Raw genomic sequence first — 23,672 nt, 5'->3', positions numbered from 1 at the left:
TCTTTATTACTATCCTTCTGTACGCTTATATTGCGACTTCGTTTATTGTTTTGGGTTTCATGCTTTGATGCAATGAGCATATGGCATCGAGAGGGTTTTACGACACTTCTCTTACTCCAACAGGTCTCACTTTTTTGCTGTTAATGGAATAATGTCCAGATAATAACGTAAATATCACCGACTTACTCGCACAGCAACGAGCATTCAGGGCTGAATTTACCACTGAAAGTGAATGATATCCATAACAAGTGGCAAAATTGTTTGTTTATGATGGCCCTTAATTAGCTGAACGGCCTGGCGCTAGAAAGGGAGGGTTTAGAAATAAGTTCTGCCTTGAGTTAAGTATTACACGTGCCATGCGCAGGGAGTAACTGGCCTGGCGAATTGTGTGTCGTGTGCAGTAATTCGTTGGTTTCAGCCGTATCGTGAATGCGTTTCGGAATCGCGTGGGTTTTACTATGCCTTGCTGTATACTTATGTCTTTCGCCGGAAATTTCCGGCAATAATTCAGTTAAATTCAAATTAATCTGGGAATTGGCGAAAAAGTACGGAAATACTCTAGCTGTTTTGAGGAATATATTGGTATTGAAAAGCTTGACAATTAAACTTAGTCTGACATCAATTGCTAATATCGTTTTGAGCAATCGACTCAGACAAGAAAATTATATGCTTTGATATGCGAGTTGGTTGTGATTCGGTGCGTGAAGCCTGTTTTCGGTGACCAAGCCATGAGTGTCAATGCTTCTTTTCTCTCCCATTTTCAGTGCACCAGAATCCAGCACGTCACGGTACATCATTTATATTTACTCTTTTGCAAAGCTGAGCGGCCCTAAGGCATCAGTGACAACTCCAGAATTTGGCGCCCACTAAAACAGACGTGAAAGAAAATAAGTGCACAATCGGCAGCAAATAGGGCCGGCTTTTGAGTTCACTCAGCGGCACAGTCCAGTCCAGCGCCGCTTTCAGCCGGGTACATGATGAATGACTCGTTTTGCAAGGCTGGCCGCAGTAAAGCAGTAGACCACGTAGCACGGATAGAAGAATAAATACTGTTCTCTTGGTACATTATCATGTCAGCCGGGGACGAGAGACAATTGAAACGCAAAACTGATGTTATTAACGAAAAATCGGCTAAACCTTATCAGCTAATTTTGTGACAAGACTGTTGCGGAGCCGCCATCGGGCAAAGAAGGCGCTTTCTGCGTTGTCACCTCGACTGTATAAATTACGAAGTATAGCATCAACTCTACAATGGCAACCTAAATAACGTCATGTACGCGCATGTATGCTAGATATCTTTTTATCATACCACACATCAAGCTTTGCGTAGAGCTCATCTAATGAAATGCAAAATGTGGGGGACTACAGCTCAGAAATTAGCGAAATGATTGTTGTGACACCCATGGGTCGTAAGCGTACGCAGTCGGCGTACCCGGTGGGCAAGAAGGGAAGTGGTACACGGCAGATTCCGAGATGGGTGATTAGCGCCCTCTAGCCAGGCGGCCATATCAGTGAGGCAGATTAAATAGTACTATCGCGAAGAGCTATACCAATCCGACGGGGTAATATTAAGCTGCAATAGCGTCATATATATATATATATATATATATATATATATATATATATATATATATATATATATATATATATATATATATATATATATATATATATATATATATATTGTAAGGTAACGCGAAGGTCGGACTTGGGGAATCAGGCTTTATTGCAGACCTGAAGCCTTGGTCGCACACTGCAGCCAAACACACTCCGCGATGACGATGGGTATCTACAAGAGGGAGCAGGATGAAGATGAAGCAGCACTACGGTGGCTGCAGCACGTTCAGCCGTGTGGAAGAAGAAGCGCCACACAGTGCTCACACTATTTCGCCCGCGCAGTTGAAGCGGCCAGCCTGGCCGCAGTTAGTCCGCAGGATTGCGCCGAATAAAAGGTTTCATACGTGAAACGTGGACAACTTCAGTGCCACGGTAACGACTGTCCGGAGGAGGGTGAAGAGGAGAGACGCGATAGTTGACCGGGGAGGTTTTTGCAAGAACTGTGTAAGGACCAATGTAACGGTGCTGTAACTTGTCAGAAAGACCAGGAGTGCGTAATGGGGTCCAAAGTAACACCTCGTCGCCGGGACGGAACGAAACTTGGCGATGGGTTGCATCATAGCGGCATTTGCGGTCTTCCTGGCTGGCTTCCGTGTTGACGCGAGCAAGCCGGCGAGATTTGGCCACTCGGGAAAGGAACTGGTCAGGAAGAGAGGGCGAGGAACTGGCATGTGTAGAAAGGAAAGAGGCGTCAAGAAAGGTAGCAGGAGAACGGCCGTAAACGAGGAAAAACGGGGTGTAACCTGTGGTCCGCTGTACAGCCGTATTGTAGGCGAACGTAACAAAAGGAAGTATTACGTCCCAGTTTCGGTGGTCCTGGTCGACGTACATAGACAACATGTCAGAAAGCGTGCGGTGGAACCGCTGAGTCAACCCATTGGTCTGCGGGTGATAGCTGGAGGTCAATTTGTGATGTGTGGTTGAGGCCTCAATAACTTCGGCTACAATCGTCGACAGAAATGTCCGACCACGATCGCTGAGAAGCACTTGAGGGGCCCCATGACGCAGTACGAGCGATTCCAAAAAGAAGGTCGCGACCTCATGTGCTGAGCCATTAGGCAGGGCAGCGGTCTCAGCGTAGCGTGTTAGGTGGTCGACGGCGGTGACGATCCAGCGATTACCTCGTGCGGACAATGGAAGTGGCCCGTATAAGTCTATGCCAACAACGGCAAAAGGAGTAGCTGGGCAAGGTAGCGGCTGTAGTAGGCCAGCAGGAGGAGAAGTTGGCCGTTTGCGGCTCTGACATGGCAGACAAGAGGCGACGTATTTTGCCACACTTGAGGCGAGGCCTGGCCAGAAGAAACGGGTTTTCACGCGGTGGTAAGTTTTATGAAAGCCTAAGTGACCGGCTGTAGCATCATCGTGGAAAGCCGCCAGGATACGGGTGCGAAGCGCTTTCGGAATAACGGGGACCCAACGGGTGCCTTCAGAGCAATAAATATAACGGGACAGCACGCCGTTGTCAAGTTTGAAATTTTGGAGTTGTCTGCGCATCCTAGCGGTAGGAGGGTGAGAAGCACCGGTGAGAAGGTTGATTAGGGAAAGACAGTAGGGATCGGCTTGCTGGTGTGAAATAATGGCGTACCGATCTGGAGCAGCGGCAGGAGTAGCACAGGGGATGTTTGGAGCTCTGGACGACTTTGCGACGCCGAGGGTGCACGCAGGAAGGCGCGAAGAAGCACTAGGTGGTGATTCTGGGAGCGGGCAGCGGGAAAGAGCATCGGCATCTCGATGTTTGCGACCTGATTTGAATATGACATCGAAGTGGTATTCCTGCAAACGCAGAATCCAACGGCCAAGGCGTCCAGTCAAATTTTTGAGGGTTGATAACCAGCACAGAGCGTGGTGATCGGTAACGATCGTGAAATGGCGGCCGTAGAGGTAGGGGCGGAATTTCTGAACTGCCCAAACGACGGCGAGGCACTCTTGCTCTGTGATAGTGTAGTTGCGTTCCGCTGGTGTTAGAGTTCGACTGGCAAACGCAATTACTTTTTCCCGAGAAGCGGTGTCACGTTGCAGAAGTACGGCGCCGATACCGAGGCCGCTGGCATCGGTGTGGAGAATGGTAGCAGCAGTGTCGTCGAAGTGAGCGAGAACAGGGTCCGAAGTGAGGGCATTCTTTAGGGTTTGGAAAGCTTTTTCGCATTCTTCGGACCAATTGAAAGTAGTACTGTCGGTAAGGAGGCGGTGGAGGGGTGCAGCAATGGTAGCGAAATTGCGAATGAAACGGCGAAAGTACGAAGACAGGCCAAGGAAACTGCGTAGTTCCTTAGTCCGTTGAGGGCGTGCAAAGTTCAAAACTGCCGCAAGCTTGTCAGGGTCGGGTCGAATGCCATCGCGGCTGACGAGGTGGCCCAGGATCTTGATTTCTTTCTTGGCGAAATTACACTTTTTTGTGTTCAGCTGGAGACCGGCGGATGCTAGGCACGTTAATACTTGATCAAGGCGGCATAAATGATCAGAAAAAGTCGCAGAGAAGATAACTATGTCGTCCAGGTAGCACAAGCATGTTTTCCACTTAAGTCCTCTAAGAACAGTGTCAATCATGCGCTCAAACGTAGCGGGGGCATTACAAAGTCCAAAAGGCATGACATTGAATTCGTAAAGCCCATCGGGAGTAGCGAATGCGGTTTTTTCTTTGTCGGCTTCGTGCATCAGTATCTGCCAGTAACCGGAACGCAAATCCAAAGTGGAGAAATATTCGGCGCCCTGAAGACAGTCGAGGGAGTCGTCAATTCGTGGCATAGGGTAAACGTCTTTGCGAGTGACTTTGTTAAGTGCGCGGTAATCAACGCAAAAACGCACGGAGCCATCCTTTTTTTTGACCAAGACGACCGGAGATGACCAGGGGCTAGCTGATGGCCGAATAATGTCTCGTCGGAGCATATCATTCACATTATCTTCTATGATTTTACGTTCTGATAAGGAAACACGATAAGGGCGGCGGCTAACAATAGAAGTACCTTCTGTAATAATGCGGTGCTGTGCAGAAGACGTTCGGCCCAAGGTCGGAGAAGTGACATCAAAGGAGGCTTGGTGTTTTCGAAGTAATTCCTGCAAAGCTTGGCGGTGAGTCGCAGGAAGGTCGGGATTGATGGTGCCAAAGAGAACACAGAGAGAAGCATCAGAAGAAGCTGCTGGTGAGGAAGAGGGGGCGGTAAGGGTGGTGAGGGACACCGGGTGAATGTCCAGGGCACAAGGAAAACATGTCCCTTTAGTCAGCACAATGGGCTCTGGCGAAGTGTTCGAAGCAGCGACAAGCGCTGTGCCATGCTCAAACCGAACAAGACTTGGTGGTAGCGCGATTCCACGGGTCAGATGGCGATCAGAAGGCACGATTAGCACATCTCCGTTATCAATGTCAGTAGCAGTAAGCGCAACAAGTTGTTCGCATCCAGGGGGCAACACTGAGTCAGTAGCGGCAAGTAGGCGATAACGGGGCTCGGGAGGTTCAGAAGACGGATCGCTCTCGGTCATGTAAATGACCCTGTCGCGACACGAAATGCTGGCTGATGCGGCAGACAGAAAATCCCAGCCTAAAATAATTGGGTGAGCGCAGGGTGACATCACGGCAAATTGTACATGGTGGCGGACACCATCAACAAAAACTCGCACAGTACACTTAGCAGAAGGCCGAATTATTGCACCATTAGCTCCACGGAGTTCAGGTCCATCATAAGGCGTTTTCACTTTTCGCAAGCGGGAGCACAAGTCAGTGTGTATCACAGAAACAGCGGCGCCCGTGTCAACCAAAGCCTCAACAGACAAACCTTCAACCCGCACTAAAATAATATTCCAGGGACGTTCCGGAGGATTTTTGGGATGGTCGAAGAGTGCAGTTTTCCCTCCTAAAACTGCAGTGGTCAGTTTTCCGACAAGCGGGGGGTCGTCAGAGAAGCTTGACGGAGAGGCGAGGTTGAGCGGCGAAAAGGCGAAGTAGAACGGCGTCTTGAAGGCCTGTAACCAGCAGGCGGAGCGGGGCTTTCTGGCGGGGGTGATGAACGTCGGGGATAATCAGGGAATGAACGGTGGTTAGAGCCGGAAAAGCGAGGAGGGTAGTCTCCTTCAAATGATTCGTAGCCGCGGCGTTCATTCTGGAGCCTGCGACGACAGAAGCGGGAAATATGGCCTCGGTACCCGCAGTAATAACAAACAGGGCGGGCTGGGCGCCAGTTAGGGTAGTATGTCGGCGCCGCGGCAGGTGGTGCCAATGCAGCGACATGAGCAGTGGTAGGCGCCGGTGGCGTAGGCGCTCCAACTGCAGGCGGCAAGGATGTGACCTGGGCGTACGTTGGCGCCTGACAGATGGTAGGAGCGACCGATGTTGGCGGGCAATAGGTCATTGAGGCCAGCTCTTCTTTGACAATGCTACGCAGGCCGGCACTTGAAGGATGTGGCTCAGATGCAGGGCGGCACAAATTACCTTGAGCCGAGAGCTCTTCACGAATTAATCCGCGAATAAGAGCACGGAGGTCAGCTTCGGCAGTGAAACCAAATGAAGTGGGATCAGGCTGCAGGCGTATTGACTGCAGTTCGTCAAGGCGTTGACAGGTCGATATGATGGCGTCAATTGTGGTAGGGTTCTGCACGGCCAGGGCGTTATAGGCGAGTGGCCCAATACCTTTAAGGACGTGCCGAACCCGCTCGGCCTCTGGCATGGTGTCATTTATGCGCCGACAAAGTGCTAGAACATCTTCGATATAAGAGGTATAGGTCTCATTGGACCGCTGAAGTCGGGCTTCTAGCTTCTTCTTGGCGGACTCCGTGCGAACAGTAGGAGCGCAGAAAATCTGGCGTAACTTTTGTTTAAAGGTAGCCCAGTCAGGAATCGTCGATTCATGATTTAGGAACCACGTTTTGGCCACATCCGTCAAATAAAAGGACACATTAATTAGTTTAAGCGAATCGTCCCACCGGTTGAAAGCACTGACCCGGTCGTAGCTGTCGAGCCAGTCATCAGCGTCGTCGCCTCGGAGACCGGCGAACATTTGCGGGTCGCGCTGACGGCTGCTGACAGTCCAAGTGGCAAGGGGAGCTGGAGTCGAGTTGGTAGAAGCCGAAGTAGCGGAGTGGCCCTCTTGAGTCATGACGATGGTGGTCGGGGTCAAACGGCGGCCAGAACGAAGCTCCAGGTGGATGCAGGTGACGAAGCAGCGGGGAAATCAAGGCGCACCTCCACCACGTGTAAGGTAACGCGAAGGTCGGACTTGGGGAATCAGGCTTTATTGCAGACCTGAAGCCTTGGTCGCACACTGCAGCCAAACACACTCCGCGATGACGATGGGTATCTACAAGAGGGAGCAGGATGAAGATGAAGCAGCACTACGGTGGCTGCAGCAGGTTCAGCCGTGTGGAAGAAGAAGCGCCACACAGTGCTCACAATATATATATATATATATATATATATATATAAACAGGATGTCGCACAACTTTCCCGATTGTCTATTTTATTCTAACAGTTTCGAACGGTGGACCGTCCTTCTTCAAGGAAGAATTGAGAAGGTAGATTCTCAATTCTACCTTGAAGGAGGACGGTCCACCGTCCGAAACTGTTGGAATAAAATGGATAATCGGGAACGTTGTGTGACATTCTGTTTATATATATATATATATATATATATATATATATATATATATATATATATATATATATATATATATATATATATATATATATAGTGAAAAATGAAGATCAACGTGTGAAACAATTTATTGACGTTTCGGCTGTGGAACAGCCTTCGTCAGAATGTCCATACTATTGTCACTGCTATTGACCGTGGCCAAGATTTCAATTTGGTGTATATATATATATATATATATATATATATATATATATATATATATATATATATATATATATATATATATATATATATATATATATATATATATATGCATATATATATATATATATATGAAGTGACACACGGTGGACAAAACACTTTAATCCGACGTTTCGGATTAAAGTTAATCCGACGTTCCGACCCCGGCCGGAACGTCGGAATAAAGTGTTTTTTCCACCGCGTGTCACTTCATTTAAATTTATGCCCTACCGGACCCATTCGAGCTTCAACCCCCCCCTCTATATATATATATATATATATATATATATATTGAAGGCCTTGCCTTCAAAAAACGGGGGTCCGCGAGCCATGGCCTCGCCCGACGACTGACAAATCCAGTCTCTTAAAAAACACCGGTTTATTCCGGATAAACAAAAAAAAAGCAAAACAAAGAAACATAAGGCGCTACTGCGCTGAGAACAGGCTGTTCATGCGCGCGACAATAGAACACCAACGGAAAGCAGGAACAATGTCAGGGCCTTACCGCGGCGAAACAAAACACACTGCGGAGCGAATAAAACGAGCAATGGGGCCAAAGCGCTAACGGCGACACAAGAAAGATTGCTCCTCGCGGGACAGCAACTCACAGGAATACGCCTAGGCTGTTCCTGCAAGCACTGCTTCCATCTTCGTGTCGGCTATCTTCTTTCAGTCGTCCATGCACACCCTGCTGGCCCATTACGCTCGCCGGTTTCCCCGCGCCGGCTTCTCCGCCGGAGCAAAAAAGCCCTTCGCCTCGCTTCCGACGCGCTTATCTACCCTCGTCTGTCGCCGCTAACATCACGCCCCCCCAAGATTACCTGCTTGCTCATGCGCACTCGCGCTGCCCGTGCAAGAGAGAGAGAGAGAAAACATTTATTGCTCTAAAGCAACCTGAGAGCACCCCTGTCAAGGACATTGAGGCACTGTTCAAAGCCAGTGACAAGTGCCCTCAGTTTCTGAGCTGTGAGTTTGCCCACAACAGCAGTTGGTAAGTCACCTTCCAAGCTGATGAGGATGCACAGCAGGCATACAGGTACCTCCGTGAGGAGGTGCGCTCCTTCCAGGGAAAACCCCTTATGGCACGCATCAAGGCAAAGCCCATCTCCCAAGCCTGGTTCCTACCCTCGTACAAAAACGGCCTGCGGCATCAACCCCTCCATCTAATGGCTGCTGGGGAAGGTCTGAGTGGAGGCCCCGTGGCAGCCCCCAAAGCTGCTGGGCCTGCTCCGGGGGGAGTCTTGACGCAGCCGCTGAGCTCCAGCCAGCCAGCAGCCACCACTCCAGTGGCACCACAGCAGACCATACAGGCAGCATCCACCTTCTACCAGGGGCCACTACAGGTGAACTATGGTCCAGCCAATGCAGGTGGTAGCAGTGCGGGGCCAAGCACGGCCCAATTGTACCCTCCTTTCTACCCTCCTGCCATGCTGCAGACTTGGAGACCAGCCACACCCACTTGTTTTGACCTGGGAACGGTGTTCTCAATGAACGGCCTGGCACCTTCAACAAGGCAGCCGACGCCCTGTCCCGAGCTCCGTTACCTGTAGATGGCGAGCAAGCACCGCAAGTCCTGGTGATCGCAGAAGCCGCTGATGCCTGGGGAACGCTGGTTTCCTGTCAACAGCTGTTCGAAGCTCAGCTAAGCGATCCTCAGTGCACACAAACACGAAAGGGCCTGAACAGCGCCTACCGGCAGCTGTGAATGCTACCTGGAAGCAGAGGATGGACATCTCCTGAGATGTATACCCGCTGCCGACACAGATGGTGGTGAGTCCCAATTTCGTGCTGTCGTACCAAAGAGCCTCCGCAAGCTCTTTTTAGAGTATTTTCACGACACACGCCTTGCAGGCCACAGCGATGGCAAGAAAACATGAAAAGTTGGGTCGCATCGTGACTTGGCACCATGTTGGGCGCCAGATGAAAGCCTCGCCTTCAAAAAACGGGTCCGCGAGCCGTGGTCTCGCCCTAAGAGTGACAATTTCAGTCTCTTAAAAAACACCGGTTTATTCCGGATAAACAAAAAAAGCAAAACAAAGAAACATAAGGCGCTACTGCGCTGAGAATACGCTGTTCATGCGCGCGACAATAGAACACCAACGGAAAGCGGGAAGAATGTCAGGGCCTTACCGCGGCGAAACAAAACACACTGCGGATGGAATAAAATGAGCAATGGGGCCAAAGCGCTAACGGCGACACGAGAAAGGTTGCTCCTCGCGGGACAGCAACTCATAGGAATACGCCTAGGCTGTTCCTGCAGGCACTGCTTCCATCTTCGTGTCGGCGATCTTCTTTCAGTCGTCCGTGCACACCCTGCTGGCACATTACGCTCGCCGGTTGCCCCGCGCCGGCTTCTCCGCCGGAGCAAAAAAGCCCCTCGCCTCGCTTCCGACGCGCTTATCTACCCTCGTCTGTCGCCGCTAACATCACGCCCCCCAAGATTACCTGCTTGCTCATGCGCACTCGCGCTGCCCGTGCAAGAGAGAGAGAGAGAAAACATTTATTGCTCTAAAAAGTTTCTGGTTTAGCGGCGGGCCGATGTCTTCATATCTTCGGCCTCTTCACAAGGTCGGCGCCCCTATTCCAGGGCACCGCTGAGTCTTGCTGCTTCGTAGGCGTGCCGCACCAGTGCCCTTTGGGCCGTGAGCTCGCTGCTGGTCAGCAGACCCTCCCATTGTTCCGCACTCGGGTTATTTAGTTTGTGGAAGGCTCTGTTTCGTTCGCATTCCCATGTGATGTGGTATAGTGTGGGGGTTGCCCCGCACCACGGACATGTGTTCCTGTATTGTGTGGGGAACATCTTGTGTAGTATGTATAGATTGTGGAATGTCCCTGCTTGCAGTCTCCGCCAGCAGACCGCCTCGTGCTGTGGTAATGATGTGTGGGATGGTGGGTGGTGCCCTCTGTGGCAGTTTAGTATTTCTGTATACGTTGGTTCCACCAAAAGCAAGAGAGACTGCAGGAAGCAGCAACATGTGTAGAAGAGTACGTGAGAGAAAGGGGCCTATTCTGTGCCACGGAGAAGTCGGAACTTCTTAGGGTAGGGTCCAACCCCACCAAGGTGGACCTGACAGTAAGGTTAGAAGGCCAAAATATACTGGAAAGGGACATGATACGCATCCTAGGCATGTGGATCCAAGGAAGCAGAAGATGTACCCACACAATCAGTCTACTCAAGACGTCAACAGAACAAGTAAGCCGCATGATAAAGAGGGTATCGCAGAACAGAAGCGGGATGAAGGAAAGCGGCACGATCAAGCTCGTCAAAAGCCTGATAGTCAGCAGAGTCACGTACTCGTTGCCATACCACCGCATGACCAAGAAAGACAAAGAACAGACGGAGGCGCTGCTAAGAATAGCGTACAAGACGGCACTCCACCTACCAAAAAACACATCAAATGAAAAGCTGCTACAAATGAGCCTAAACAACACATTCGAAGAACTAACGGACGCCCAGCTAAGTGCGCAAATAGTCAGGCTCCAACAGACAGTCACCGGCCGCAAGCTCCTAGAGAGATTGGGACACGACGTAGAAGGGATCGTAGATAGAACAGCCACCATTCCAGACGAGCTCCGTCAAACACTGCATGTCAGCCCCCTGCCGAGAAACATGGATCCCAACCTCCACGCCGCTAGAAGACAGGCCAGGGCAGACTATGTGCAACGGAACCTAGCCACAATGGAAAATACGGTATACACAGACGCGGCCCAATACCCATGGGACCGCAGGACCAGAAAGTTCAGAGTCGCGGCAGCAGTGGTAGACCACATGGGGGAACCAATCAGCAGTGCGACGTTAAGAAACTGTACGGTAACGGAGGGGGAGGAGGCTGCCGTAGTTCTAGCGGCTGCCGAAGGTTTCCGTAGGAAAAAGTCTCTCATAATCCTAACAGGCTCCAAAGCAGCATGCAGGAACTACACACGGGGAAAAATAAGCAAGGAAGCGCTGAGCATCCTCCTCGAAGCAAGGCTTCCAAATAAGACCTTAAGGCACAGGATTTTCTGGATACCGGCACACACCGGGATAGAGGGTAACTCGAGGGTAGACAGCCTAGTTCGCGAGATCACGAACCGAGCAGGGCAGTCAGATGCCCGTGCAAACAATACAAATAGAAAGACGCGCGCGCGGTTTAAAACACCTAAAGGGGCTGCGAAGCCCCACACTCCCCTCCTCTCAAGACGGGACACCTCCCGAGATGTCAACGAACGAAACAAAAAAGGGCACTGGAGGAGTACAAAAACAATGCTGGTTCTGACGAGCTTCCCGCTTGAAGGAATCCGCTGGATTGTTGGCATTCATCAGACGATGGTCCAGGTGGTTCACATCTGGTAGACCAGAGAGCCGTTACGTACTTTCTGGCCGCTCGTAGTACTTTCTCATGTCGGCGACGTTGACTGGTCCGGTCTCCCGGCCACCCTGCACATGACGAAGCATGTAAGCAAGCCGCGAAAGACGCTTTATTACTACAAAAGGACCAGTCCATCGAGGAGCGAGAGAGGCGGCAAACCCTTTTGTGGCATCACTTAGCGGGTGCGAGCGGCGGAGTACTTTATCCCCAACGTCGAACTGCAAAGGGCGCCTGCCCTTGTTGTACTGGCCGCAGTGCTCCAGGCGGGCGAAGTCTAAGTTCTCCCTGGCCTCCTTTAGAGTTCCAGCGAGACGACTGGAGAGATCCTGGGTGAACCTGGAATAACTGGGAGCCTGTAAGTCAGAGTCATGGGTAAGGGCATGTTCAATGGAAAATCGAAGATCACGGCCAAGAAGAATAGCTGCCGGCATAAAACCAGTCGACCAGTTTACTGTGGTTCTTAATTGTGGCGAACGCCATCTCCTGCACTCACAAATCCCAATCTTTGTGACGTTCCGTGAAAGCCACGAGCATGTTTTTCATTTCTCTGTTGACCCGCTCTGTGATGTTGGCCTGAGGATGGTAAGGCGTAGTCTTTTTGTGCTGCACGCCAAGAGCCTCATGCTCTACCGACTGAGCTAGCCGGGCTCGGTGGCGTCGAGGCTATTCCAGCGGTCTGCATAGGCGGACAGTCGACGTGAACTGGGAAGTTAAGAAACTCACTTATTTTTTGGCATCCTACTCTGCTAGGAGTCGCATTCATCTACAAATTCTTACAACGTCTGACCTGTCCCATGACCTCTGACCTTGGAGATGGGCAGGAAATTTGTTCCGACCTTCAACAGACAACGAAACCAGCGGCCACCACGCAAAGCCTGAACCCTAACGCTGACATATTCTACTGCAAGAATGCGCTGGCCAAGTCCGAGAATGACGACGGAGGAGGAGGAGCAGTGTGCTGCGATAGCTCGGCAACTGTGGCCACGGAGGTAGCACAGGAGGGGGCACGGCCATGGCGCCCCCTCCGCCTCACGGCCTGCCCCCCCCCCCCACTTTGCCCACGACGAGCTGCCCATGGATGATCTGCGGCGTATGTTGATGCAGCAGCTCGAGTGCTACTTCCCCAGGGAAAATCTTGCCAATGACGCATTCCTACTGTCTCAAATGGATAGCGATCAGTATGTGCTCATTGGCACAGTGGCCAATTTCAACCAGATCAAAAAGCTAACCAATGATCTTAGTCTCATCGTCGACGTCCTGCGAGAATACCCCAATCTGCAGGTAGATGAGGCTGGTGAAAAAGTGCGTCCTAACCACAAACGCTGTGTGCTCATCCTTAGAGAAATACCTGAGAGCACCCCTGTCAAGGACATTGAGGCACTGTTCAAAGCCGCTGACAAGTGCCCTCAGTTTCTGAGCTGTGAGTTTGCTAACAACAGCAGTTGGTATGTCACCTTCCAGTCTGATGAGGATGCACAGCAGGCATACAGGTACCTCCGTGAGGAGGTGCGCTCCTTCCAGGGAAAACCCATTATGGCACGCATCAAGGCAAAGCCCATCTTCCAAGCCTGTTCCTACCCTCATACAAAAACGGCCTGCGGCATCAACACCTCCATCTAATGGCTGCTGGGGAAGGTCTGAGTGGAGGCCCCGTGGCAGCCCCCAAAGCTGCTGGGCCTGCTCCGGGGGGAGTCTCGACGCAGCCGCTGAGCTCCAGCCAGCCAGCAGCCACCACTCCAGTGGCACCACAGCAGACCATACAGGCAGCATCCACCTTCTACCAGGGGCCACTACAGGTGAACTATGGTCCAGCCAATGCAGGTGGTAGCAGTGCGGGGCCAAGCACGGCCCAATTGTACCCTCCTTTCTACCCTCCTGCCATGCTGCAGGCTTGGAGACCAGCCACACCCACTTGTTTTGACCTGGGAACGGTGTTCTCAATGAACGGCCTGGCACCTTCAACAAGGCAGCCGACGCCCTGTCCCGAGCTCCGTTACCTGTAGATGGCGAGCAAGCACCGCAAGTCCTGGTGATCGCGGAAGCCGCTGATGCCTGGGGAACGCTGGTTTCCTGTCAACAGCTGTTCGAAGCTCAGCTAAGCGATCCTCAGTGCATACAAACACGAAAGGGCCTGGACAGCGCCAACCCTGCATGAAGCACAGCGCCTACCGGCAGCTATGAATGCTACCTGGAAGCAGAGGATGGACATCTCCTGAGATGTATACCCGCTGCCGACATAGATGGTGGTAAGTCCCCATTTCGTGCTGTCGTACCAAAGAGCCTCCGCAAGCTCTTTTTAGAGTATTTTCACGACACACGCCTTGCAGGCCACAGCGATGGCAAGAAAACATGAAAAGTTGGGTCGCATCGTGACTTGGCGCCATGTTGGGCGCCAGATGAAAGCCTCGCCTTCAAAAAAAGGGTCCGCGAGCCATGGTCTCGCCCTACGAGTGACAATTCCAGTCTCTTAAAAAACACCGGTTTATTCTGGATAAACAAAAAAAGCAAAACAAAGAAACATAAGGCGCTAATGCGCTGAGAATACGCTGTTCATGCGCGCGACAATAGAACACCAACGCAAAGTGGGAAGAATGTCAGGGCCTTACCGCGGCGAAACAAAACACACTGCGGAGAGAATAAAACGAGCAATGGGGCCAAAGCGCTTACGGCGACACAAGAAAGGTTGCTCCTCGCGGAACAGCAACTCATAGGAATACGCCTAGGCTGTTCCTGCAGGCACTGCTTCCATCTTCGTGTCGGCGATCTTCTTTCAGTCGTCCGTGCACACCCTGCTGGCACGTTATGCTCGCCGGTAGCCACGCGCCGGCTTCTCCGCCGGGCCAAAAAAAGCCCCGCGCCTCGCTTCGACGCGCTTATCTACCCTCGTCTGTCGCCGCTAACATCACGCCCCCCAAGACTATCTGCTTGCCCATGCGCACTCGCGCTGCCCGTGCAAACACAATACAAATAGAAAGACGCGCGTGCGCTTTATAACACCTAAAGGGGCTGAGGAGCCCCACAATATATATATATATATATATATATATATATATATATATATATATATATATATATATATATATATATATATACATATATATATTGTTAAATATAATATATATATATATATATATTTATATATATATATATGTCAGTGCACATTAAAGAACCCCAGGTGGTCGAAATTTCCGGAGTCCTCCCCTACGGCGTCCCTCATAGCCTGAGTTGCTTTGGGACGTTAAACCCCACAAACCAACCAACCATATATATATATATATATATATATATATATATATATATATATATATATATATATATATATATATATATATATTAAGGGGAAATGAGGGTGCTCGTTATAATACATGAAGGAAAGAAGCCAACAGTCGGCGAGGCCAAGGAAAGTGTTTGGGATGGTACTTTATGTAAAGTACCATCCCCAACGCTTTCCTTGGCCTCGCCGACTGTTGGCTTCTTTCCTTCATATATATATATATATATATATATATATATATATATATATTGTAAAAGAAGGCTATGTCGAGACGGCGAGGTCGTGACGGCAAGGACAGCGAAGCCTTGTCTAGCCTTTTAATCCGATCACGAACCCAGGCGCGCGCCGGAGCAGGCGCCGCGGGACGATGATGATGTTATCTACAAATGAAAGAAGATCATGTCATGTACAAATGAAAGAAGGTCCACAGAATGCTCACAATATATATATATATATATATATATATATATATATATATATATATATATATATATATATATATATATATATATATCTTGTAAAAGAAGGCTAGGTCGAGACGGCGAGGTCGTCACAGCAAGGACAGTGAAGCCTTGTCTAGCGTTTTAATCCGATCACGAACCCAGGCGCGCGCCGCAGCCGGCGCCGCGGGACGATGATGATGGCATGTACAAATGAAAGAAGGTCCACAGAAGACTCACACAATCTGCCCGGGTGGTCGGAAGCGGCCAGCCTGGCCGCTCCTAACTAACCGATGTACCGCGGCGCACAAACGGTTTCAAGCGAGAAACATCAACAATTTTAGTTCCACGGTGGCGTTGATCGGCTGGGGGATCAACAGGCGTGACTTTGTAATTAACTGGAGAAGTTTGGCTGATGATCTCGTAGGGACCAAGGTAACGGTGGTGGAATTTGTCACTAAGGCCAGGGGTGCGCAGTGGTGTATAAAGCAGTACTTCGTCACCGGGACGATAAGAGACCACGCGATGCGTAGAATCGTAGCGACTCTTGCGGTCTTCCTGGCTCACTGCTGTGTTGAGGCGGGCAAGATGACGGCATCTGGGCACACGAGATAAGATCTGGGAGGTACTGATGTGGAGTAGTCGGGCGTAGAGAAGAAGGAAGCGTCGAGAATTGTAGTGGGAGGACGGCCATAAACGAGGAAAAATGGAGAATAACCGGTAGTCCGCTGTACTGCTCTGTTATAGGCGAAAGTGACGAATGGTAGAATAGTGTCCCAATTTCGATGATCCGGTGTGATGTACATGTAGACCATATCCGATAATGTGCGGTGAAATCGCTCAGTCAGCCCGTTAGTCTGGGGATGGTAGCTTGAGTTTGTCTTATGAAGGGTGGATGACGCGTAAAGAACTTCGGCAATGACTGTCGATAAGAAGGCCGTCCCGCGGTCACTTAGGAGCACCCGAGGAGCGCCATGACGCAATACAATTGATCGCAAAAAGAACTTTGCAACTTCTAGGGCGGAACCGGTCGGTACAGGTGCTGTCTCAGCGTAGCGTGTAAGGTGGTCGACAGCTGTTATAATCCAATGGTTACCCTCATCGGAGAGAGGTAGGGGACCATATAAGTCTATGCCGACTACGTCGAATGGCGTGGCGGGACAGGGAACAGGTTGTAGAAGGCCAGCTGGCGAAGACGTCGGCCGTTTGCGACGTTGGCACAGACGGCAGGATGCGACGTATTTGGCAACGCTGGAAGATAGGCCAGGTCAAAAGAATCGTTTTTTCACGCGGTCGTTGGTTTTGTCAACACCAAGGTGACCTGCAGTAGCGTCATCGTGGAGAGCCGCCAGTACACGTGGGCGAAGAACACGCGGCACGACTGGGATCCAGCGAGTTCCATCAGGGCAGTACACGAGGCGGAGTAGGATGCCATCTTCGAACTTAAAATTGTGTAGTTGTCGGCGAAGCCGAGCATTGGGTGGCTCCGAAGCGCCAGTAAGGCGGTCGATGATGGGACGGCAGTAGGCATCGGCTAATTGTTGTGAGCGGAGGGCGTGTTTGTTCTCAGAGGCGTCAAATGAAACTGTTGTGATATACGTCGGGGAAAGAGATGGTCGGCTGCGGTCACAGGTGGAAATACATTGGGAAGAAAAACAGCAAGCCAATTTCGAAAGTGGACAGCGAGAAAGAGCGTCGGCGTCTTGGTTTTGGCGGCCCGATTTATATGTGACGTCGAAATGGTATTCTTGCAGGCGTAGAATCCAACGGCCAAGTCGGCCTGTCAAATTTTTGATGCAAGACAACCAGCAAAGAGCATGGTGATCGGTCACAACTGTGAAGTGCCGACCGTATAGGTAAGGGCGAAACTTTTGGACAGCAAGACGACGGCAAGGCACTCCTGCTCGGTGATGGTGTAGTTTTTCTCAGCTGGAGTCATAGTCCGACTGGAGAAGGCAATCACTTTCTCACGCGAAGTTGCATCGCGCTGCAGAAGTACAGCGCCAAGACCGAGACCACTGGCATCAGTGTGCAGGATGGTTGGAGCGCTGTCACTGAAGTGGCCAAGAACAGGGTCTGATGTGAGGGCGTGCTTCAGGTTATTAAAAGCGGCTTCGCACTGTTCAGTCCACACGAAAGGGCTGCGTGCTTTAAGTAGTTCATGAAGTGGAGCAGCAATACTTGCAAAATGCCTTATAAAGCGCCGGAAATAAGACGCAGGCCAAGAAAACTGCGCAATTCTGTAATCTGTTGTGGACGAGCAAATTTCAAGACCGCGATGATTTTTTCAGGGTCTGGACGAATGCCGTCATGGCTGACTAGATGTCCCAATATTTTAATTTCCTTCTGTACAAAGTGGCACTTCTTGGAGTTCAGCTGAAGGCCCGCTGAAGCGAGACACGTGAGGACCTCATTCAGGCGCGTGAGATGGTCGTTAAAAGTTGACGAAAAGATGACAATGTCATCCAAGTAATATAAACAGGTTCTCCATTTTAGGCCACGAAGCACAGGATCGATCATTCTTTCAAATGTCGCTGGTGCGTTACAAAGTCCGAAAGTTCAGTTCAGTTCAGTTCAGGCGTTCAGTCGTGTCCGACTCTTCGTGACCCTATGGACCATGTCACGCCACGCTTTCCGGTCTCTCACTATCTTCTTAACATCACATAGCTTCATCTGCAATGCCTCGAGAATGCCATCTAACCATCGCGTTCGCTGCCTACCCCTTCTCCGGCGACCCTCAACCTTTCCCAACATCAAATCTTTCTCCAGCGACTCCTCTCTTCTCATCAGATGACCAAAGTAGCTGAGCTTTAACTTTAGAATTTGACCCTCCAATGAGCAGTCAGGGTTTATGGTCGACAATATCGACTGATTTGATCTTCTGGCAGTCCAAGGAACTCTTAAGAGTTTTCGCCAGCACCACAATTCAAACGCGTCAATTCTTCGGCGGTCAGCCTTTTTCACAGTCCAACTCTCGCATCCATACATCACAACTGGAAAGACCATAGCACGGGTTATACGGATCTTGGTTGGCATACTAATGTCTCTGCTCTTTACTAGGCGGTAAGGCTAACCATTGCTCTCTTTCCCAGAAGCAGGCGTCTCCTAATTTCATGGCTGCAGCCTCCTTCCGAGGTAATCTTGGCGCCCAAGAACAGAAAATCTGTCACAGCTTCCACTTCTTGTCCATTGATGCTCCAGGACTTGATAGGGCAAGACGCCATGATCTTCGTCTTTTTAATGTTCAGTTTAAGCCCAAACTTCTCACTCTCTTCTTGTACGCGCATCAGAAGTCTTTTGAGTTCCACTTCACTTTCTGCCATTAAAGTGGTATCATCCGCATATCTAAGGTTGTTGATACGTTTTCCAGCAATCTTCACTCCAGCTGAAGACTCGTCCAGACCGGCCTTTCTCATGATGCACTCTGCATATAGGTTAAATAGGCAGGGCGACAGTATGCAGCCTTGCCGCACCCCTTTCTCAATCGGAAACCAGTCAGTAAGACCATGCCCAGTTCTGACTGTGGCCTCTTGCCCTTCATAAAGGTTCCTGAGGAGACAGATGAGGTGAATTGGAACTCCCATCTCTTGGAGAGCTTGCCACAATCTGCTGTGATCTACGCAGTCAAACGCTTTCGCATAATCAATAAAGCAGAAGTAAATGGGTTTCTGGAACTCTCTTGCTTTTTCCATGATCCAGCGAAGGTTGGCAATTTGGTCTCTAGTTCCTCTGCCCTTGCGAAACCCAGCTTGCACGTCCGGAAGCTCCCGATCCACATACTGCTGCAGCCTACCTTGCAGGATTTTTAACATCACCTTGCTAGCATGCGAAATAAGCGCGATCGTGCGGTAGTTGGAACAATCTTTGGCACTGCCTTTCTTTGGAATGGGGATGTAAACTGACCTCCTCCAATCCTGTGGCCACTGCAGGGTTGTCCAAATCTTTTGACATAATGTATGCAGTGTGTTAACAGCGTCGTGGTTGAGGTTTTGAAGCAACTCAGCTGGAATACCATCAATTCCGCTAGCTTTGTTCTTAGCAAGGCTGGCTAAGGCCCATTCAACTTCACTCTTCAGGATGCCCGGCTCGAGATCAGTAATCACAACCGTCCTATGTTGGGTTTGCACATCCGGGTCCTTCTTGTACAGTTCTTCTGTGTATTCCTGCCACCTCTTCTTTATCTCTGAGGCTTCAGTGAGGTCCTTGCCTCGTTTGTCCTTTATCACGCCCAGCTTAGCACAGAAGCTTCCTTTGATATCTTTGATTGTCTTATACAGAGCTCTTGTGTTCCTTAATTGGCTGTTGTCCTCAACTGCTTGACACTGTATGTTCACGAAGGCATTCTTATCTCTCCTTGCTATTTTCTGAAAATCCGCATTGAGAACCTTGTATCTTTCTCTTTCCCCCATAACTTTTGCCATCCTCCTTACCTCAGCTATTTGCAAAGCCTCTTCAGATAACCAGTTTGCTTTTTTGCATTTCTTTTGCTTTGGAACTACCTTAGTAGCAACTTCTTGTATTATATCACGAACATCAGTCCACATCTCTTCGGGCTCTTTGTCTTCTAGATCTAATTCTTGAAATCGATTCCTCACTTCCACAGCATATTCTAATGGAATCTGATCCAGATCATACCTGGAAGGCCTTCTAGTTTTCTGCGTTTTCCTCAATCGAAGCTTAATTTTGGCAACAAGAAGCTGATGATCGGTGCCACAATCGGCCCCAGGCCTTGTTTTTACTGCTTGTATAGCGCTTCTCCATCTCTGCCGGCAAATAATATAATCGATCTGATTCCTGTACAGACCGTCCGGTGAAATCCATGTGTACAGGCGCCTCTTGTGCTGTTGAAAATGAGTATTCGCTATGGTCAGGTTGTTTTCTTGACAGAACTCTACTAGCCTCTGCCCAGCTTCATTTGGCTCACCAAGACCGAACTTGCCTGTAATTCCGGATATTTCTTCACTCCCGACCTTAGCATTCCAGTCTCCTATGAGAAAAACGACGTCTGATGATGGGGTGCGGTCTAAAAGGCATTGTAGGTCCGCATAAAATCTCTCAACGTCAGCTTCTTCAGCAGCAGTGGTCGGTGCATAGACTTGGATAACTGTTATGTTGAAAGGGTGACCTTGGATCCGAAGTGAAATCATTCGGTCGTTTTTGGGGTTGTACCCTAGCACTGCTTTGCCCATTCTTCTGTTTACTATGAGCGCGACCCCATTCCTTCTCTTGGATTCGTGCCCACAATAAAGCGCGACCCCATTCCTTCTCTTGGATTCGTGCCCACAATAAAAGACATAATGGTCGCCGGAGTTAAATTCTCCCATTCCGGTCCACTTGAGCTCGCTGATACCTAAGATATCAATGTTCAATCTGTCCATTTCTCGCTTGACGATATCCAGTTTACCTTGCGTCATAGATCTTACATTCCATGTTGCTATGTGATATATCTCCTTGCAACATCGGACTTTCCGGTCGCTTCCCGACACATCCACAACTGAGCGTCCTTTTGGCTTTAGCCCAGCCGCTTCATTCGTCCTGGAGCTACTAGGAATCGCCCTTTGTTCATCCCCAGTAACATGTGGGACGCCTTCCAACCTGGGGGGCTCATCTTCCGGCGCCATATCGATAATGGTATTGTGACTGGCCATAGGGTTTTCTTGGCAGGACACCGAAGCGGTGGCCTTGTGGTAGAGCATCCGCCTCGCATTCGGGAGGTACCGGGTTCGATCCCTGGTGCCGCCGGTTACCCATCGGTTTTTAAATGGGTACAAGCTTTCCCCCGGCCTGGTGCTCGGCTCTTCTGGGGTGAATTGCTTGGAAAAAAGTGCCATGGCCCAAATGGTTGCGCCGATGTGGCAGTGATTCGTTCCGCCATCGGACAACAATAAGTCCGCCTTGCGCGGCAACAGCCCATTATGTGGCCCTTTTTTTTCGTTTGTTTTTTTAGGACTGCTGCAGCTGAGGCTCTAAGGGAGCACTTCAGGTGAGGGTCAAAGGAAGTACCTTTGCAAGACAAACAGAACCACCTTTGCAGGCTGCGAGGTTCGAAACTGGGTTTGGGCCCACTGCGGAGGAGGGGCGCGCAGCGGGGTTTACGCAGCTTCTCCCAAACGGCATAACATTAAATTCGTAAAGGCCATCTGGAGTTGCGAAAGCGGTTTTTTCTTTATCGTCCTCGTGCGTAGGTATTTGCCAAAAACCTGAGCGGAGGTTCAAAGTCGAGAAATATTCGGCGCCTTGGAGAAAGTCAAGGGCGTCATCAATTCTTGGCATTGGGTATACATCTTTGCGGGTAATTTTGTTGAGGGCGCGGTAATCAACAGAAAAGCGTACCGAGCCGTCTTTTTTTAACTAACACTACTGGGGAGGACCATGGGCTTGTCGAGGGACGAATAATATTGCGATGGAGCATGTCATTTACATTTTCTTCATTTACTTTTCGTTCAGAGAGGGAAACCCGATAAGGCCGTCGGCGAACGATAGAGTTACCTTGAGTAATGATGCGATGGTGCGCAACACTAGTCCGTCCCAGTGGTGGGGAAGTGGCATCAAAAATGGCTTGGTGGTGTCGAAGCAATGTCAGCAGTTCTTGGCGTTGGTTCGGCGTGAGGTTAGGATTAATAGTATTTGTGAGAACAGAAAGAGAGACGTCTGGCGAAACACGGTGCTGAGTTAGAGGGGCGGTAAGCACAATCAAGGACAAAGGTTGAACATCCACCATACAGGGGAGACAAGTTTCTTTTGGGAGCACGAGGGATTCACGTGAAGTGTTAGTGGCCACTGCTGTCGCTGAGCCGTTGGAGAACCTCCCAAGACTAGACGGCAAGGCGATACCGCGTGCAAGATGACGATAAGATGGTGCGATGAGTACGTCCCCGTCAGTGATGTGGTCAGAAACAACGGTAAGTAGTTTTTCGCACTGAGGAGGCAAAACAGTATCAGCGGCGGCAACAAGGGGATGATGTCGATCAGAAAGTTCAGATGAAAAATCGCTGTCTGTCATATGGATAACACGGTCCCCACAAGAAATTAACGCCGAAGCGGTTGACAAAAAATCCCATCCAAAAATCATCAGATGCGCACATGGAGAGAGCACAGCAAACTGCACATGATGGCGGACGCCGTCAATAACTACTCGTACGCTGCACTTTGCTAAAGGGCGCAAAGGGACGTCATTGGCTGCACGGAGTTCAGGCCCATCAGATGGTGTCGTCACTTTTCGCAAACGGTAGCACAAATCAGCGTGAATGACAGAAATTGCAGCTCCTGTATCAATCAATGACCGGTAATCCTTCAGCGAAAACAGAAATCACGTTATACGGGCGATCTGGAAGACTTTTGGTAAGTTCGCAGACTGCAGTTTGACCTCCGGAAACTGCAACGCCTAGTTTTCCGGATGGCGGACAGATGGAGAGTTGTTGCGGGTCGGAGAGGGGAAACTGAGCGGCGGTATGGGGATAGGGACCGACGTCAGGATGCATGGGTTCCACGAGGCTCAGACAAGGATTCTGGAGGTGGGGATGATCTTCGAGGTTGGCTTGGAATAAACCGGCGTTGATAATATGACGTTGAAGGCATGTCACTTTCGAAGGTATCGTAACCACGGCGCTCGTTCTGGAGGCGGCGACGACAGAAGCGGGATATATGTCCTCTAATGCCACAGTAATAGCAAACTGGTCGGGAGGGGCGCTAAGGTGCGTAATAGGGGTAATAGGGTGGCGCAGGTCAGGTTGAGCCGTCGCTATTGCATTATATATATATATATATATATATATATGTATATATATATTGATATTTTCTATATATATATATATGAATTGATATTATATATATATATATATATATATATATATATATATATATATATATATATATATATATATATATATATATATATATATAGTTAAAGGAGGTGACAGTCAACGAGTCTAAGGCAAACGTTGGGGATTTTTTTTTTTCACTTGATTGTTGGTATCTGACAAGAATTTGCCTCAGCTGATTATCGGGATAAAGAATATTAAACGACAAGCAGAAGGAAAAACAACAAGCCGGTGGTGGGAGTCAAACCCACGACCTCCGAATGTCGCGTCCAGTGCTCTTCCAACTGAGCTACATTCTTGCCTTTCAATTATCTGCATATATATATATATATATATATATATATATATAT

The 23,672-nt window shown here is 49.7% G+C and overlaps 1 pseudogene; it reads left to right on the top strand.

Moving 5' to 3' along the window:
- Positions 1–12,506: 12,506 nt before the first annotated feature.
- On the top strand, positions 12,507–13,791 carry LOC146190109 (uncharacterized; annotated as a pseudogene).
- The last annotated feature ends 9,881 nt before the right edge of the window (positions 13,792–23,672 follow it).

Source organism: Amblyomma maculatum, chromosome 5 (assembly GCF_055883805.1).
Source record: "Amblyomma maculatum isolate TAMU_Amacu chromosome 5, ASM5588380v1, whole genome shotgun sequence".
In the NCBI taxonomy this organism is placed as follows: Eukaryota; Metazoa; Arthropoda; class Arachnida; order Ixodida; family Ixodidae; genus Amblyomma; species Amblyomma maculatum.
The sequence above is the reverse complement of the archived record's forward strand: the minus strand, read 5'-3'. Positions and strand labels throughout refer to the sequence as shown.